This window comes from Hyperolius riggenbachi, chromosome 7 (genome assembly GCF_040937935.1).
Source record: "Hyperolius riggenbachi isolate aHypRig1 chromosome 7, aHypRig1.pri, whole genome shotgun sequence".
Classification (NCBI taxonomy): Eukaryota; Metazoa; Chordata; class Amphibia; order Anura; family Hyperoliidae; genus Hyperolius; species Hyperolius riggenbachi.
The window spans coordinates 280827706-280835472 of record NC_090652.1 but is presented as its reverse complement, the minus strand read 5'-3'; the positions used below and the strand labels follow the sequence as shown (position 1 = coordinate 280835472).

Genomic DNA, 7767 nt, shown 5'->3' with positions numbered 1-7767 from the left:
CGAACGACTGAGCCTGTGTTCCGGCAATATTAAACTCCGCTTTATTCGCCGCACAGCAGATCGCCTTGCAAAGTCAATTACTTTATTTAATAGACTGAAAGTTTATCTTGACTTATACACAGCTGTAAATCTAAACTGTGAAGGTATGAAGCTTCTATGACCCATCTGTTTAACCTCAATATCCTTTTTACATCCTACAATGTGTCCTAATGGGGTGATAGCCTCTATAGGGACATCCTCTACCTCCCAGGTTGATATCCAGTAGCCTCCAGTACAGGACGGAACCTGAGCGAAGGCTCGTATGTCATATAGCCCGGTCTCCCGGTGAACGTAAAGACAGCTACAGTCATGAAAGTAATAACAATTTTAAAGTTTAATAAACTCTACTTTACATTTCAAGTGTACAGGGATTACTGCAGTAATTGAGACCACCGGTTCTACTTTAAATGCCTGTTTTGTTGTATCTAACATTTATATTTGTAGAGAAACACACAGTTTTATAATAGGAAAAAATACTATCTTTTCCCTTCCAATACACATTATTCCTGATCATTTTTAGTAGCGTGGGGGCCTGGTGGACTAAGGTTCACCCCAGCTGAAGATCTTCGTAGAACGTAGCAAAAAACAGCATGGGCCACAATTCACTAACATCATGCTGGTGCCCATGCATTTATATTGTCCCTCGAGTGTCCATCTTACTTCCGCATTGGTGCCCCACATGGCTGCCGGTGTTATAGCATGTAGGGCCCGTGCCACGTGCTATTTGCCAGTAGTTACGTTAGACCCGAATGCGGAAGTATGGTGGACACTCAGCAGATGGCGTGACAGGTAAAGTATAAATGAACGGGCACCAGGGGCACATAAAATATTTAGGGGGAAAGTGGCCTTGGGTTGCCATTGCGACCATTTGTTGTTCGCGATTATCGCATGCCATCACCGCCACCCTCCTGATCAAGCACGTCAAACCAAGATTTCCTAGCATGTCCAATCGATACATCCCGAAATCAGTAGAATCGTTGATCGGGCATGCTTGTGGAGGCACCAATTCATCCGATTCAACAGTAATACTCAAATTGAATGGTCGATCGGCTGCCAAGTCGACAGATGTATGACCTCCTTAAATGTCAATTCAACAAAGAACCTGTCCTTATTAAGGTTTTGTGATAAGTTTTTACCGTGAGAGTGTTAACTCCAGTCCTTAGCTTATCACATTTGTACGGTGGGTGCATCTGGTAGTGGGACTTCAAAAGTCGGGCTCCAGGGCCAGAAGTGAAAAATAAACAAACAGAAAAACCAGAAGTGCCAATATAGTGTAGTATTTAAAACACTTAGATAAAGTAGATGAAGAAAGTGTTACCGGGGCAGCCCTACCATGAAGCAGACTGAATCATGTGATTAAGGGCAGCAGCCTGTAAGGGACAGCATCAGCTCTACACTCAGCTGATCTTTTTCAGTATCCCTTTCTGCTCTGCTGCTTCTGCCTGACTCATGGACTCTGTGTGTGGAGATAAAATCCATAAGAGCAATTGTGTGATTCAACCCCGTCATGTAAATGGACCCTAATGGTGCATACACTGATCCATCAGGTTATAGTTTAGTGCTGAGTGCCGTAAATATGCCTAACAACCTGTTTTGTTGCTAAGGACAGGGGAAAGTGACAACCATGGAGAACTGCTTCTAGTGATAGGGGTAAAGAGGAGAACAAAGGGCTTCACTTAGACAATCCAGAACTTTGGGTTCCTCAGGGATACAATCGGGAAGCTGCGCACACACTAGATTCTTGGCCAAGAACACTCTAGAGCAATTTTACGAGGCTTAGACATCTGAATCTTTGGCACAGCGTTGGAAGGGATGTACAGGTGGAATGGAATGAAGGAATGGGTGAAGCCTATAGTTATGGTACTGTAGAGAATGGTCCAGCTAAGCTAATAACTAGCCTAGCTGATGTCTCATCATCCCACCCGAATGCCTCCAACAGCAGCCATGGGAGTTGCCCTCCCATCTAACTGCTGCTTTAGAGAGAAGGTATTATTACTCAGTAGATGGTGTGTGTGTGTGTGTGTGTGTGGGGGGGGGGGTCCTTCAAAAATGTTACCCCTCAAATCCAACTAAAACAAAATGTAGATTTTTTTTTTCTTCAGAAATGTATGTAAATGTATGTACTTTATGCAAAAGGGAAACAGAGATTACAGAGCGACCGTAGTCAAAATAACATAATGAATAAAAATGCTTATTTTTTACAATATTTATTTATACAGTGTTTTCCCATTGTAACATCTTTCCTCTTTTTGATTTACTCTTTGAAATGTATCACTGGTGGTGACATTTTTAGCAAAGACTGGTGAACTCTGCTGGATGTACAGTATAGTTCCATGCATAGAGGATGATACTGCTTGCTTGGCAGTTGGAAGGCTGGAAGCATGTTATTTCCCACAATGCAACGAGGTTCACAGAAAGCAAACTCGCAGGACCATGGTCATGACATCACAGTGTGGGAGGGGTCTCACCATACTATCAGCCATACAGAGCCCCCTGATAAACCATTCGAGAAAAGGTAAAGATTTTTCATGAGAAAGGGGGTATCAGCTACTGATAGGGATGCAGGTGAATCCTGAAATAAAGTTCCTCTTTAACCCTATAGTTCTTCTTTAAAGCTTACATATCATTACCATCACACGTTCCACAGTTCCGAAGGGCACCTGTCATGTTGGAGCAGCACGCACTATTAAATCAAATCCCATTATATGCGTATTCTCCTTAATCCTAACGTATCCTTTTTTTTTTTGTCAAGCTTTCATTGTACTTCAGTTCTGTTTGCTGTGATGACTAAGTTGTCATTTTTAATTAGCATTATATCCTTCACAAATGCAAATTGCGTTGCTTTTTATCCAGATTACTTGATTGCTAATGACAACAGTGCCACGGTTACATATTTTTGCAGAATTCCCAAACCGGGCCGATTGTGTGTTTTTCCGATCCCTCCGGAGTTGGGAGCCACAGCGAAAGCCTGCAGGAACGATAACTCACAAGAAAAAAAACACATATTTGCTGACAGGGAGATCAGTGAAATTAGTAGCATCCTTCTTGGCAGTGGAGTAATTGTTAACATATTTACATGTAGCAGCACTGCTGCTACAACACAGGACTTTCTGCACCTAAAGAGATAAAAGAAAAAAAACAAGATTCTATTACGTTTTTATATTGTAAAGCAAAAGCATATTTTTTACTCTCAGAATTTTTAATGATCAGCGAGAAGAGAGAAAAAATTCTGGTAGTAATTTTCGTGTCCCGTGGGAAAAGAGAGCGACGGTTAGTGGAGATCTATACATATTTGCATTGCACAACAAATAACTTCTATTTACATTGTACAAAGGGAGGAAAAAGAGAGGCGTTTATGTATTCGCAGATTTAATTGCCGCAGTTTATTGTATCCTGTTTCCCTTAAAGAGGAATTAAAAGAAAATAAATATTTTGACGTCCTGTAAAGGAGGGTGAGCTGCTTTGCATCATCTTTCTCTGGGATGTCGGAAGAATTCGGTTTTAAAGAAAATGCGCTGGAGTTTTTCAATCTGGGCTGAAAAGTTTTGGTGGAAAATATTTTATGTACAGCCCTATACCAGATAAATATTAGTTTTGTTTTTAAATAGGAACTTTAACCAAGGATTGAACATCATTCTAATCATATACTGGTAGCTTGAACAGAGGCCCCAACGCAGGATACAATTCATCAAAAAACGCTGTTTAAAAGAGTAGGTAATGGTGACTTTACCCCGTCAAAAAATAAACAGATTCTGTTGATTAATAGTCAACAATAAATTTATTAAATTACAGTGCAACACGTTTCGCAGGTTCGCTCCTGCTTCATCATGCAGAAACTGGAGCAAACTATTGTGATTAAATCAGGAAGTCAAGCGCCAGTAGCTGATACTCCCTTTCCCATGATACATTTTTACCTTTTCTCAAATAGATCATTGGGGGTGGGGGGTCTGTATGGCTAATATTGTGGTAAAACCCCTCCCACAGTGTGATGTCATGACCTAGGACCTGAACGTTTGCTGTCTATAAACCTCATTGCATTGTGGCAGGCCCAGTTTTACCTCACAGGAGCCTGTCTGTGTACCTTGAATTGTGGGAAATAACATTTTTTTTCCAACTGCCAAGCAAGGAATATACAGTGGGAAGCGAAAGTTTGGGAAACCTTGTTAATCTTCATGATTTTCCTGTATAAATCATTGTTTGTTACGATAAAAAATGTCCGTTAAATATATCATATAGGAGACATACACAGTGATGTTTGAGAAGTGAAATGAAGTTTATTGGATTTACAGAAAGTGTGCAACAATTGTTTGGACAAAATTAGGCAGGTGCATAAAAAGAAAGGAAATCAATATTTAGTAGATCCTCCTTTTGCAGAAATTACAGCCTCTAAACACTTCCTGCAGGTTCCAATAAGAGTCTGGATTCTGGTTGAAGGTATTTTGAACCATTCCTCCTTACAAAACATCTCTAGTTCATTCAGGTTTGATGGCTTCTGAGCATTGACAGTTCTCTTTAACTTACACTACAGATTTTCAATTATATTCAGGTCTGGGAACTGAGATGGCCATTCCAGAATGTTGTACTTGTTCCTCTGCATGAATGCCTTAGTGAATTTTGAGCAATGTTTAGTATTGTTGTCTTGTTGAAAGATCCAGCCCCGGCGCAGCTTCATCTTTGTCTCTGATTCCTGGACATTGGTCTCCATAATCTGGTGATACTGAGTGGAATCCATGCGTCCCTCAACTTTGACAAGATTCCAAGTCCCTGCACTGGCAACACAACCCCACAGTATGATGGAACCACCACTATATTTTACTGTAGGTAGCAGGTATTTTTCTTAGAATGTTGTGTTCTTTTTCCTCCAGGCATAACACTGCTTGTTATGCCCAAATAACTCAGCACCTTATTCCCAAATGAAGCTGCTTTGAGCATACCTCAAGCGGCTCTGTTTGTGCTGTGGGCGGAGAAAAGGCTTCCTCTGCATCACTTTCGCATACAGCATCTCCTTGTGTGAAGTTTGCCGAATTGTTGAACGATGTACAGTGACTCCATCTGCAGAAAGATGATGTTGTAGGTCTTTGGTGCTGGTCTGTGGGTTGACTCTGATTGTTCTCACCATTCGTTGCTTCTGTCTATCCGAGATGTTTCTTGGTCTGCCATTTCGAGCCTTAACTTGAACTGAGCCTGTTGTCTTCCATTTCCTCAGTATGTTCTTAACTGTGGAAACAGACAGCTGAAATCTCTGAGACAGCTTTTTGTATAAACCCTAAACCATGATGATGAAAAATCTTTGTCTTCAGGTCATTTGAGAGTTGGTTTGAGACCCCCATGTTGCTACTCTTCAATAAAAATTAAAAGAGGAGGGAAACTCACAATTGACCCCCTTAAATACCCTTTCTCATAATTGGATTCACCTGTGTATGTAGGTCAGGGGTCACTGAGATTAGCAAGCCAATTTGAGTTCCATTAATTAGTTCAAAAGGTTTTGGAATCAATAAAATGACAACAGCGCCCGAATGTATGCACCTGCCTAATTTTGCTTAAAGGGAATGTCCAAGCAAAATAAAAAAATGAGTTTCACTTACCTGGGGCTTCTATCAACCCCATGCAGCCATCCTGTGCCCTCATAGTCACTTACTGCTGCTTCAGTCCCCCGCTGGCAGCTTGCCGAGCTCGGAGGTCGGCGGGACGCATTGCGTACATTTTTACGCATTCCCGCTAGTGCAGGAACATTAACACATAGATTTTTATGCGTTACTGGTTCAATGCGTACATTTTTACGCATTGAACCAGTAATGCGTAAATTTTGCCGCTTGATGCGTTGCTCAGCTCGGGGTAACCTGCGCAGAAGGATTTCTCCGGCTCCGCTGGGCCGATTTTGAAAATTTGTTTTTACCGCACGCAGCTAGCACTTTGCTAGCTGCGTGCAGTTTCCAATCGCCACCACTCGCCGCCGATTCGCCGCTACCCGCCGCACCGTGCTGCCCACCCCTCCAGACCCCTTGCGCAGCCTGGCCAATCAGTGCCAGGCAGCGCTGAGGGGTGGATCGGGATTCCCTCTGATGTCCTGACATCCATGACGTCGGTGACGTCATCCTGCCCGGTCACCGTGGCGACCGGGGGGGAAGTCCAGCAGGAAATCCCGTTCTGAACGGGATTTCGTGCTTACTCTGATCGCCGAAGGCGATCGGAGTGGGCGGGGGGATGCCGCTTGTCAGCGGCTATCATGTAGCGAGCCCTGGGCTCGCTACATGATTAAAAAAAATGTTTTAAAAAGTGCTGCGCTGCCCCCTTGCTGCCAGAATTGGAATGGCAAGGGGGTTAATAAGTGCATCTGAAAATAAAGAAAACCCTGACAATCCCCCCCCCCCATTAGGAAATGGACTAGTTTAAAACATGTGAGATCTGTCAGACTGACACCATTTATTGTTAGCGATTTGAACAACACTATAAATTATACTGCATTACACCCTGGAATAAATATACATTTTATACATAAAAATTAAAATGTTACAATTTTTCACAATAGTGGTCCTTTAATAGCGTGGAAATTGGCTGGGACTTCTTCTGGATTTTAATTGCTGTCTGTCTCTACTGGGATGATATTCCCTCACCTTTTTTTTTATTTTGGGACCACCACAGGGGTACATAGGAAGTTGGTGTTGACGGTTTAGGTGCAAGTGACAAATTATGGTTATGTGACTCATTTTCATTGCAAGTATTAGTTATATGATGGCATTTATTACCAGTTTTAGTAAATTCTCTCCTAACCAGTTTACTTCCTGATGACCAACCCAAACCTCTGCCCCTTAAAATGACACCTGTCATAACCAATCTCCATTCACACTAACTAACCTAGCTGGTTTGTTAAAACAATTCCATAATCCTAACTTAATCCCCTTTTCCTGCTGCCCAGCTCTAAACTACTCTAAAGGGGCCCATACACTGGTCAATTTCAGCCATCGATCGACCGATCGATTCGATAAAAATGATTAATCGATCGGGAATCGATTCTATCTAATCAGCCGATCAATCGATTTGCGTTCAATTTCGATCGAATTGATCTATCTGACAGGATGGAAAATCTAGGTCGATTTGCTGCCAGTATGGCATGGCCCATAGAGTTGCATTGGATCTAATGGTGAAATAATGCATTTAGATCGATTTCCAATAGATTTCCAATAGATTTAATTCTGAAATCTAATGGAAATCTGTTCCTAGTGTTTGGCACACGTCAGATAGATTCCTGTCACATTCGACTTGACAGGCATCTGACAGAAATCTACCTGATGGTCGAATCTGCTGCAAATCTATAAGTGTATGGCCATCTTAACTGGTCCCTGTTCCAAACACCTTAACCTAATTAATACTTTAACCTTTCACTACCAAGCAGCATCCTATCACTTACACACCTTATCGATGCCTAAGGCCCCGTTTACACTTAATCAGTTGCTCTCAGTTTTAACTGAAAGGACAACTGATTTTCAAAGTAAGTCCCATGTTTCCCAAAGGCACATTTCAACTTAAAGGGAACCTGAACTGAGTAAAATTATTTAAAATAAAGACATGATGTACCTGCAAATAAATATTACATACTTACCTCGCCATCAGTTCCTCTCAGAAGCTCACCATTTTCCTCTTACAGTGATCCCTTCCAGTTTTGACAATATCTTGTCAGAACTGAAATATACAAGTTGCTGTCAGATATATATCAGCTGCTGTCAGTTA

General features: G+C 41.8%; 1 long non-coding RNA gene across 1 annotated transcript; it reads right to left on the bottom strand.

The window, feature by feature from the left end:
- Nucleotides 1-2230: 2230 nt before the first annotated feature.
- LOC137525861 (uncharacterized) lies at nucleotides 2231-7505 on the bottom strand. Its single transcript, XR_011023041.1, has 2 exons — nucleotides 7452-7505; nucleotides 2231-3155 (listed from the first exon to the last, which is right to left on the bottom strand). It is a non-coding gene; the product is annotated as an uncharacterized lncRNA (long non-coding RNA).
- Nucleotides 7506-7767: the final 262 nt, after the last annotated feature.